This window comes from Phoca vitulina, unplaced genomic scaffold, assembly GCF_004348235.1.
Source record: "Phoca vitulina isolate PV1807 unplaced genomic scaffold, GSC_HSeal_1.0 scaffold4, whole genome shotgun sequence".
In the NCBI taxonomy this organism is placed as follows: domain Eukaryota; kingdom Metazoa; phylum Chordata; class Mammalia; order Carnivora; family Phocidae; genus Phoca; species Phoca vitulina.
In genome coordinates this window covers 50,497,283-50,509,773 of record NW_022589707.1, presented here as the reverse complement: position 1 = coordinate 50,509,773, position 12,491 = coordinate 50,497,283, and the positions used below count along the sequence as shown (strand labels likewise).

At 35.8% G+C, this 12,491-nt stretch overlaps 1 protein-coding gene across 1 annotated transcript in view; it reads left to right on the top strand.

The window, feature by feature from the left end:
- BZW2 (basic leucine zipper and W2 domains 2) overlaps positions 1-12,491 on the top strand; it is a 62,787-nt gene that overhangs the window by 10,175 nt on the left and 40,121 nt on the right. The window lies entirely within an intron of this gene.

Here is a 12,491-nt window from a genome sequence, read left to right as displayed (position 1 = left end):
ACTACAAGCCATGGTGCCATAAATTTCCTATTATTTACATGTCCCTGAGGGGCAGGACTTCTGTTAATTCCTCTTACTAAAGATAAATGTTTTTTCCTTAATAGAACTCCATGGAAAACGATTTGGCATTTGGGAAGTAGCGTATGCCAATTCAATTTATAAAAGTGCTGAACTAGACTTGAAAATTAATATTTATGCTTTACTCTTTCTAATTCTAAACCATAAAATCTATGAGGTAAATAATGAAAAAGCTGCCTTCGAGTATCATAAAAATAATTGCCCAAGACACGGCAACAATTTTGGTTGGCTTTTTGGAAAGTGCACTAAGTGGAGATTGGGTTGATTAGGTTCTGGCCCTGACTATTCCCTGAATGTAAGCCTCCTGATGGAAGGAATTTTTTGCTTTCATCTCTGCCTTATCACCAATGTTAGGATGGAATGCATGACCTCAAGCAAGTGGTGTGATACCTCAGAGCCTTGGATTGTTAGATGAGGATCTAGTGTTAGGTCCCTGGTTTTCAAAGTGTTCCATGCTTCATGGATATCAATTAAGAAACACATATTTAATTATTAAAGCATTAACAAACACAACTGCAGCTCAAATGCATCGTTTGATCACTTTAACATGCTAGAGACCCTTACTTCTTGTTAACTCACACTGCCTGGCTTTTGTGCAGTGCTTGGGTCAAATCTCCACCTGCTAGAAAGTGAGCACCATGCAACTTTTTTGGCTGGCCCCTGTTGAGTTTCTGTTGACTAGTACCAGTCATATGCTTGATAAATAAATACAAATACATGATTCGCTTTATGTTTAAACTTTTAAAAAATGTACTTGAGAATTTATAGCTCTCTTCTGTTTGTTTGTTTAGTTTTTGGTTTTTTGTTTTTTTTTTAATTTGAGTTTGTGTGGTCCACTGCTATAAAATTATGTCGGGCAATACAGTCCTGTATCATCAGAGTGCTGTGTATCATTAAGTCCTAGGCTTAGCTTTGGCATTTCTATCCAGTTCATGCTGTGCCCATTGTGAAATACTCGTGTGTATGGTAAGTGTTTTTTGTGTGCAGCCCTTCAAATATGGCTTCATCTGCTAGACAGGCTTGGGCAGGTCCCCTCCTGGGAGGATGAGGGCAGGAGTGGCTTGGTTGAGAAAACTCATAAATGTGGAAAGTTGGATGCCTGCCCACCACCACCTTTGAGCTTCCTGAAGGTCCATTATGTTTTTTAAGCAAATGCTCCAAAGTTAAATTCTCCCACTGGTTATTTGTGGGGGGTGTTATTTTTTTTTTTCTAGAGGATCCTATTTTCCTCTCCTTGATTAAAATCCTGAGAAAAATGAAATACACTTCAATCCTCCTTGTCATAATAACATCTTCTAACTTTCCACTTGAACTAGTAGTCATATATACTCTTATCAGTTTTGCTTTTGATACAAAATCGGCTTTAATAAACTGACTTACTCTCTGGCATTTGGCACCACTCCCTGCTGATTCTTTTTTTTTTTTTAAAGACTACCTTTTTAGAGCAGTTTTAGGTTCATAGCAAAATTAAGAGGAAGGTGCAGAGATTGCTTGAATACCTTCTGCCTCCACACATACATAGCCTTTGCCATTATCATCATCCCCCCACCAGAGTAGTACATTCGGTACAGCTGATGAATTTATGGATCATTTGATAGCACATGGTCTGACATATCTTGGGTTCCCATTGTAAATGTTCAAGCCATTTTCTTTTCTTTTTTAATATTTATTTATTTGAGGGGGAAGGACAGGGGGGAGGGAGAAAAAGTCTCAAGCAGGCTCCGGACCCCAAGAAAGTGATGTGAGCTGAAACCAAGCATCTGACGTTCAACCAGCTTGCCACCCAGGCCCCCTCAACCCATTCTCTATACACATGTGTGGGTACTTGTTGACATATATGCATAGGCATTTTCTGAAAGGATACATAAGACAACCTTAAAAGTATTTATTTTTTCTATGGAGTGGGATTCCACTTAATGAACATGAGATCACAAATGAAAGTTGGAAAGTAGTGGTCTTCATTTTTTCACTTTTATGCCCTTTTATGCTGTGCTAGTTTTTTTTTTTTTCCCATCAGTGTTTTAGTAATGCTTTACAGCTTAAAAGAGCTCAATAAAATAAAATGTTTCCAATTTTCCTAAAGTGATGCATTAGAACACATGGCTTTTAAAATAAAGATCCTAGAGGATGTCATTGAATCAGATTTCATCACTGTGTGTTCTAATGCAATTTTGTTAAAGTTGTTCTTTGCTGTGATATTAGAAAAGACAATAGAATTGGATTTAAATGTTTTCTGCATGTATGCACTCCCCCAATGGAGAATTAAGCAGTATGTTAAAATGTATACAGTGGTCATTACTTAAAGTTAGAATTATAGATATTTTTTCTCCCTCTTTTTACCCTATTTTCCCTAAATGTGCAATAATGGATCTATGATGAGCTGATTTTATTATCAATTTTTAAGGAATTATTTTCTCTATAAAAAGTATTTTTTCACACCTTATTCAAGTAATCAAGAGGTATGCATTATAATATATAAAATAAGTGACCATATATATTAATGAGATAAAGAAATAATGGGTAACATAAAACCGTATCTTGGTAGATATAGCCCTTCCAAATCATCATTTTGTGAGATTTTGTATTTACTCTGTTGATAATACAGTTGATCGATCAATAAATGTGTTTTGGGTGGGTTTGTTTTTGTGGGGTTTTTTTAAGTTTATTTATTTAATTATTTATTTTTAAGTAATCTCTACACCTAACGTGGGGCTCAAACTTACAACCTTGAGATCAAGAATCACATGCCCTACCAACTGAACTAGGCAGGCACCTCATCAATAAATGTTTTAAATTGCTTTTTGAAAAAGTACATTCAGGGGCTCCTGAGTGGCTCAGTTGGTTGAGTGTCTGTCTGGCTCTTGGTTTCAGCTCAGGTCATGATCTCAAGGTCGTGAGATCCAGCCCCAAGGCCCACATGTTCAGCACGGAGTCTGCTTGGGATTCTCTCTCTCTCTCTCTCTCTCTAATAAATAAATAAATAAAATCTTTTTTTTTTTAAGTATATTCATTGCCTTTGAACACTATATAAAAGAAGGAATTTATAAAAATATTAATTAAAAGGGATTTTGATTAATGACAGCATAATTAGTTTAATGTATAGTTATCCTGTATTGAAGGAAGAAAGTAACTTGATAGGTAAATTCTGGAATATATCTTTCTAAATCACTTACTATATAATATTTTGTACTTGCATGTTTTTTGCTTTGATGAATGTTTTTTTAAATATACAGGAAAAAATAATGGGCTGTTTTATTTAAAAATTTTAAAAGCCTTTTCTGTTCAGGAACCATAACTTTACCTTTAGGTATTTGTTTTGAAATAGTAAAAGTTAGAACTTCTTCTCTTTAAAAACCTCACATCTTGTTTTGCATGCATACATACACATTTTTTTTTCCCGCTGACTTTATTCTTTCTATGATGGTAATCTTTAATAATACTCAGTTTCATTTTATATACTTCTCAATCTCTCCTCAATTAAGCCTGTAACATAGAAGACTATTTCCGTGGCAGGAATAATACCCATAGTGCAGGGCATGGTTAAGCAGGTCATAGCTGCTGGCTCATGCCAAGGATTTTGTGTAGTCTCTGTGTGCAGCAGTGTAAATCCCCATTCTGATGTTACAGTAAGGGTGTTTGGGGGGACTATTTTCTTGCACATGGGACAGTCAAATACAAGGAGATATATTAACCAGAGTAACATATTGTAAGCATCTTCAAATCAAGATTTGATTTTTTGCTTTATTTATTTGCTTTTTTACTGGGGTGTGCAGTCCATATGCAGCAGGGTTATTTCCTGCTTCCCAGCTGACCAAATTCTGTAGGATCTGGGAAGTTGCAGTATAAAGAATCCCTGTGTTGTTTAAGTGCTGGGCTTTTTCAGCTCCCCAAATTGTTCTCCTTGCTCAGCCTCATTCACTGAAGTCTGTAGGACTTCCAATGTTTGCCTTTGCTCCTTGGTTCTATACATATATATCCACTTTATTTCTGAACCGTCTGAGAGTGGGTGGCATACCCTTTGTCCCTTATTACATCAGAGCGTATTTCCTTAGAAGAAGATACTTCTCGTAAAGAGCCACAGTACAATAATAAAATTGAGTGAATTTAACATAGATACCGTACTTATCTCCATAGTCTATACTCCAGTTTCATCAGTTACCCCATTAATGTCATAAGTATATTAAAATATTTTCACAGGGCAGTACAGCATCCAGTCAAGGATTGCATGCTGCATTTAGTAATGTCCTTTTGATTCTCCTTTTATTTGCTACAGTTCTTTGATTTTTACTTTTAAGACAGTGACATTTTTTAAAAATACAGGCCAGTTGTTTGGGAGGATGTCCCTAGATCTGCCTTTGTTTCCTCGTCATTAGATTGAGATCATGCATTTTTGTTTGGAATGCCACATAAATAATATCCTGTTCTAACTGTAAGCATCCAGAGCCCTGTGGTGTCTGTTGTCTCTGGGTTTAAGGTGTTACCTTGTTTCTCCACTGTGGAGTTACCATTTTTCTTTTTGTAATTTTTGCGAAGATGCGGTGAGGCCATCTGAATATCCTGTTGATCATCAAGCACTCCTGCCCACATGCACACGTGTCATGGCACTGTTAGTATAGCTTGATGATTCTTGCAAGAATCAATTTTTGGTACAATGATTGCAAAATGATGTTTTTCCACTCCATGTTTCCTTCTCTATTTATCAGTTGGCGTTCTACTGAAAAGAAAACTTCCATTTCTTCCCAATTACTTTCCTTTCCCTTGTGCACTGGTATATTTGCTTTCTCTAAAATAAATGAGTATGGACTTGTAGATTCTTACTTTATTGAGTGAGTTACGATCCATGCTGTTTTCAATTACTTTAATGGCCAAATTGTCTCAGCTGATGCCAGTGGATTGTCCTCGGGATGGTTTCTATGTTGTTTGATCTATTTTTATTTTTTTGTTGTTGTTGTTAAAAGCAGTTCACTTTTCTGACACAAGACATGTCAGGATCATATGGAATCTTCCGTGCTCCAACCTTGGAATCAGCCATTTTATCCAAGAGACCTTTGTTTCTTTTAGTAGGAAATGATATTTAGGTCCTTTGTCATATTTCTCTTTATGCACAGATAATATTATTACTTGTGACCCCTTGGGGATTGGTTTAAACTTCAAAAGAGTTTAAAGTGTTTCCATTTAAACACATATAATTTTTCTAATTAAAAAGTTATATATCCTTATAGAAAATATAGAAAAGTAGTGTAAGAGAAATAAAATGCCCTTTGAACTCAGTGCTCATGTTGACCACTGAGTGCTAATGTGCTTTATGTAGCTTAGATCATACCATATATATATAGAACTTGTTGAGTGGCTTTTGTTTTGTTTTGTGTTTCGGGTTGTTTTCTTTGCTGTTTCTACTTAACATATCACTGTTTTCTCCAAGTCTGAAAAATTAAACAGTGGCAGTTTTCAGTCATATATTTTATCTTTTCTTTGTTGTCTTTCTATTCTCACTACTGTGATATCCAAAAGTAGGGAAAATTTATTTGCTCATCCTCCTCTTTTTCTGCCTCCCTCTTCAATCCCGTATTGTTGCCTGGCCTCCATCTTCCCCCCGATTGTCAGAGGGTGTAAAATTATCAATGTCGAAAGACGGCAATTAGTATTAAAGACTGTGGGAAGCATTTATTTTGTATACTAATTGCACTTTTGATTTTAGCTATGACAAGCTACTCAGTGATAAATATGTTTTCTCTAAAATTAACATCAATGTTTGGCAAACAGAAATAAGTCTCTTGAGGAAATATCTGCCTGGTGGTTGATCTGTGTGTGCACAATTTTTAACTCTTGAGAGCAAAGACCATCTCTGGTTTTGGTCACAGTTTTTTCCTTTTTGGTGTAGGATTTTCCACCCTTGGCACAATTAAAATCTTGGACCAGAGAACCCTTTGTTGTGGAGGGATCTCCTGTGCATTGTCCATTACTTAGCGGCATCCACAGCATCTACCTACTAGACATCAGTAGTGTCCCCACTTCCCCAGCATGACACAATAAAGGTCTGCAGACATTGCCACATGTCCCCTGGGGGGGACATAATGACCCCAGAATGAGACCACTGTCCTTAACACATAAGCACCCCCAAAATACAAATTAATAAATATTTAAACCACAGCTGCCTAATCTTTGGGCATTTCCTTGTCTTCTACCACCATTTCCTCTAAGTTCTCAAAATTTATGGTTTGAAATATTGTAGGTATGCAGTCATCACAATGCTGGTGTCTGGTAGACAAAAGTTCTAAGTGTCTTAACTTACCCAGAACAGAGGCTTGGGGGCATTTTGCTATTAAAATACTTTGAAACATTATATTTGAGGGACTGGTTTTCTAAAAGCCAAAGTGTGCTACAATGTCTGTTGTGTATGTGTGCTTGCATCTTTCCAAGTGTTGAGAGACTTAAGAATCACATCAGCAAGATTAGACCATCTGTAAAGTTGAATGAATATGCCTGGTCAGTTTTTAAGGGAAGGGAATGGTCTGGGAGAGATTGCCTCTGGGGAAAAGGGAAGCCCAGAGAAGGGAATGTACATGCCCAGCATACTTTGTAGAGGTGACTATAAGCAGAGGGTATGAATTGATAGGATGAAAGCATTTTAAGGTTTTATTTTCAATTCTTGACGGTTTTCTAAATTAACTTCACTAAGAGGAAATAAATAACATTACACATTATCTTCATTTATTTCTATGAAGAGGTTGTATGTGATACTTAAAATGTAATTTGTAGAATATTTCTATTTTTGCTAAAAGGAAAGCAGAATATCAGCATTCACAAACAAGGTAGGTATACTACTAAGTTTAAGGTGTGAAATTGTTTGGGAAATGTGATAATGGAAATTTTATCACGATGCCTTTATATCTTAAAAGATTTAGATGAACAGTTAGGTCTTAGTACTCTTTTTCAAAATGTAATTCCTTTGGGCATTGGTCATTCTTTCCTTGTCAGGTGGTTGCTTAGCACAATTTAAGTTTCCACCATTAATGTCCCTCTGGAAATACACAGCTGTAAATTTTTGAGGAGTTAACTATTACTAAGTTTGGTGCTCTTCAAGAAAGATTATTTTTGTGCTTTTATACTAGTAAGGATAAGAAAGAGTAAAGGGATATGAATATAACAGTAATATTTTTGTACTAAAGAAGGGAATATCTGATTTCATTTAGAAACATTTTTCTTATATAGGTAGGCTACTATTTTAAATTTCATTGTTGTTTTTTTTTCAATTATTATAAAAACTAAAACCTACATAGAATTTGCTTGGAGATACAAAAGCATTTTGAAGAGGCTGGGTGATTTTGATTATAGAGAGGCTGTTTGGTACAAAATCATGATAAGGACATTAAACAAGCTTATGCTATTCTGGGCAACAAAGTGTAGTGTTATTGTAAGCATTTATCTGGTCTATTGCTTTAGAATGTTAATAATTTACACTTGCAGAGTGCAACTTAATTATTTTTGCTTCTTTTGAGATCATTGTTATCAACCCAAATGACTCCTGGACATGACAACTTTCTGTAAAGGATTTTAATGTTGTATGTTCTTGGGAGTTTTAGCTTTAATGAAAAGGAGAGTAGTTTATAACTTATGGGCAATTTTTAGTTTGTTGTTTTTATGGTACATTATTTTGCTCATTTGGAACATAGAATAAAAGGTAGTTCTTGAAAGTTACTCCTAAACACAAAGTACTTCCTGAGAATGTTGCAATGAAGTGGCTCAGTTACATTATTGGTTTTGTGTGCTAGTGTTACTATATCTTTATGAAATACTTTATACTTTGGAGATGATATTGTTGCCCTATAACTTTTATTTTCTTAGAATTGAAAGTCTTTTTTTCTTCTTGCTGCCTCCAGGATTATTTATTACACACAGAGTTTCGCTTTGTTTTTTGTTTGTTTGTTTGGCTTAAACAACAAACATTTATTCCTCACAATTCTGTAGGCTAGGAAGTCTAAGATCAAGGATGATACAGATTGAGTGTTTGGTAAGAACCCACTTCCCAGTTCATAGATGGCCATCTTCCTGCTGTGTCCTCACATGGGGGAGGAGCCAGAGAGCTCTCTGGGGTCTCTTTTATAAAAGCACTAATCCCATTCAGGAGAGCTTCACCCTCATGACCTAATCCCCTCCCAAAGGCCCTACCTACTTCCTAATACTATCACATTGGAGGTTAGGATTTCAACATATGAAACATATGAATTTGGGAGTTGGGGGGGCTGGGGGTGGGACACAAACATTCAGTCCATAACAGAGGCATAAAATGTCAGATCATCCCATGATTAATCATTTGATTGTTAGGTTCAGGTGGTGACCTCCAGATATCATTAAGGTACAGTTTTCCTTTTGCAATTACTAAGTAAATTGTGGAGTGATTCTTCAGCACCGTGTGAATATGCTTTTCTCCTAACAACCTTTTTATCCAATTGTTTTATTTATTTATTTATTTATTTATTTATTTATTTATTTATTATGAGTTTTGCTTTGAAGTCTGGTATTTCTTTTCTTTCTGACGATAGCCACCTGGTTTTGAAATTTGGGCAAAATGCTCCTCAGAGCTACTTTATTTAAAAAATTGATTTAAAAACTTTCTATTCTTTGGATGTATTTTCACCTCTTTTATCAAAATGAAATGTGTTGGGCCATAATGAATTCTTTAGAACTGGGTTGCCCAATGTAACCACTAGCCATATTGGCAATTTTCATTTTAATTAATGAAAATTAAATACATTTAAATTCCTCAGTTACACTAGCCACACTTCAAGGGCTCAAGGACTACATGTGTCTAGTAGCGTCCATATTAGACAGTACAGATACAGAACATTTCCACCATCATAGACAGTTCTGTTGAATACATGGCTTTAGAATGGGGGATGGCAGACCACAGCCTGAGAGCCCAGTCTGATCCACCACTTGTTCTGTAAATAAAGTTTTATTGGAATAACTTGTTTACATATTGTCTATGGCTGCTTTCAGGTTCTAACAGCAAAACTCAGGAGTTGGAACAGATACCATGTGGCTCACAGCACCTCAACTATTTTCTTTTATCCCTTTATAAAAGATTGTGACCCCACTTTAGCATATGCATATTCATAAAGTTGAGGTTGTTTGAATAGCCTAGTTATATGTATATATTAGCAGTATAACATATGATATAAGGCAGATTTTCATAGTTTAGAGATTATCCAGACCAGAACAGTCATCCCCTTATAGGAACAACAAGAAAATCAGTCCTTCTCTGCTAGATCAGATTCTTTCCAAAATGAAGGGAATTAAAGAAGAAAAATACCAGGCAAGACAACACACAATGTGTCAATCTACTCAAGGTGTGCTGGGCAACTGGCAGAATTAGTACACAGTTGCCAAGAGGCCAACCCATCTGAGCTGCTGGCCCATTGTCACACTTGGGCCCAGAGTCAGTTGGGAGTAAGGGATAGAATCTACAAAGGACCCAGGACAGTAAGAATAGTAACAGAGGGACGTGGGTGAAATTTTATTTCTTATATTTTAAACCGAAACATCTTTCAGTTGGGCCTTTCAGTTTAGTTTATTCAAAAAAATGTTTATTTCATTAATAGGGTACTTAGTTTTGAACTTTGATTGATTGAATCTTTTTAATATTTTATTGTCTTTTCTCTTGTGGAATAGCCAAGAAATTTAGTCTCTGAGATGACATGGGAAATATTTAAATCCAGTTGTGTTTTACCATTTTGCATACAATTTTCTTGTAATACTATTTTAAGCCATGGAGCTTTTCCATGGGGGTGTGGCATGAGCTTATTTTTATTTTGTCTGTGTGTTTGGCTGATAGTTTTTTGAATGCATATATAGGCTGTACCCCAGATAAGTTTTGTTTCTGAGGATTCTGTTAAACTGATTTAACATATGCATCTATACATACCTATGTGTATGTATTTTTAGTTAGTTGTTTTCAAGTTGTGAATTGTAGTGCAATCTAATCAAAATAAGCATTTGACATTGGCCTAATAGAACCGTCTTTGTTATTCTTCTGGCCTAATAGAACCGTCTTTGTTATTCTTCGTTACTTTCCCAGGTTGAAACTAGCACAGTTTCTTATTCAAAGTGCCCTTGCTTCTCTCCCGCCAGGGCTTCAGTGAGTACCTTATGAAGCAGATTATAATGTAGCTCTGAGGGCTAAATTTAGAGACAAGCCAAACCTCTGCTCTAAATAGTAACAGCTAAGCGATAGAGACTTTTGGTGAACAGAGATCTTCATTTAGTCTTTCAATAGCAGTAGGTGAGTTGCTGTTGGTGTTTGTTTTAATTTTTGCTGCTGTGTATGTCAGAATCTTTGTATGCTTTTTTGTTTAAATGTTACTATGTTGTTTTCCACCTGCGGTATACGGAGGGTGTGCAAAATAAGGTCACAAAACGAGACCATGAAGAAACAAACTTTTGTGTTTAGAACTGAAGAGATTATAAATGGAGCTAAAGATTTTTAAAATAGAGTAATTCTCTGATCGGTAGGCTGTGTTTTGTGGTAATTCCTCATTAGCAGAAAAACAGCAACAAAATGCTAAGCTAGAGTTAGAGAGTTCGGTGAGTTTATATTCCGGACTGTAAAATAAAACTTTTAGAGAAGGCTTACACTTTTAAAATATTTTTTATTAATTCCATAATAGAGACATCTTTAGCAAAGAGTAGCTGCAGCATGTTCACCTGCTAGAAAAGCTTCAGGCTACTTGGAGTCTGTTTTTGTTTTTATAATACCTCAGTATGAGACCTAAACTCTTTAACGGGTATTTTTTTCTTTGCTGGCACAGGAAAATATTTTATATAATATTTGTAGTGTTTGGGGAGGTGTAGAAACAAGAAACACACACATCCATTATGAGTACCCCAATGAAATGTTTGCTAATCCAGAGTGAATCTTTTGAAAATGCCAACAAGAAAATTTCTGAATGAAAGAGTCTTGTAGTGACTGTAAATAATGCATTAGAAGCTCTATTTCCAACTTCCATCAAATGAGATTTCATTAAGTTTATTGCATTTGTAACTATTTCAGTGTGTAGCTGCTGCCCCCCACACACAGTGATCACTTTCTCTACCCTTTGTTCTAGATCTGTACTGCTATTGTACTGTAAATGTTTGTGGATTTTATCTCCTCTAGGCCCTCTGCTCCTTGAGGGCGTGGAATCTGGCTTAGTCACCTTTATAGCTCAAAGCATGATACATTAAGTTCATTTTATGGGATTGATGAAAATTATCTCTACTTAAGCCATAACAGAAAATCCTTTTTGTGTTACTTTTCTTTTTAATCCATTCCACTTTTTAAATTATGATTAAAGGTTTAAGTGATAAACATTACTTTCCATATGACAATAGATTTTCTTCTTTCATGGTGTGGAAAGTTTGGGTATATAAATAGAATCATTTTTATATGTTCTTAAGGATCTTTTTAAACTTTGAGACATAATTAGTTTACTCGGATACAGCAGATTTTCTTGATTGTTTAATGGTGACTTAATTGGAAAAATCTAGACATTCTCAAATCACGATTAAAAAGAACTTTGAAAGGTAATTAAATAATTTGCTTGACATTTTCTTAATTGTGTGGTCTTCATAATTTTGGTAATCTGGATATATTTTCATATTATAATATTAATGCCACAAGGTTATTCTTAATTTGTAAGAGATCTTACAGAGCAGGTTCTTTTTTACTTTTTTTTTTAAAGATAATTTAATCTTAAATTTTCTTTGCAGAGAAAAGCAAATATTATGTATATTCCCTTTTTAACCAAAAAATTACACTTCACACTTTGATTCAGCTTGCTTTTTCCCATTAACAGTATGCCTTGAACATCTTTCCATGTCTGTGCAATAGCTTATTTGACAATTGTTAACTAAATGCGAACTCTTTACTTAGTGTTGTTTTAGATACTAAAGATACTGCTTTGAGTAAAACCTACAAAGTCCCTACTCACGTGGGGGTTACATTCTAATGGGGGAAATGGACCATGGGCAAACAGATCATAGTGAAATGGCAGGTGCTACTAAGGGCTGCGAAGAGAAATAAAGCTTGGTAAGGAGAGACGGACAAGGGACACCATTCGTGGGGGTCACCAGGGAAGCCTTCTCTGAAAAGGAGGCACTCGAGTGAGGGCAGAGAGTGAGCCACGTGAATGGCTGGGGAAAGATCCTTCCCAGAAGAGAGGCAGCTTTCTCCGGCACATTGGAAGAAGAGAACAGTACGGCTGGGGCGCAGTGAATGAGGGGGAGGGATGCAGATGGCCGAAACGTGATCAGAGAGGGAGCCAGGGCAAGAAATGTAGCACTGCATTTAGATCTCATTCTTCTGTAAAGCTTCATAACTTTCCATTTGATGGCTTCTCAGAACTTACTTAACCAGACTACTGTTTATGGGCATT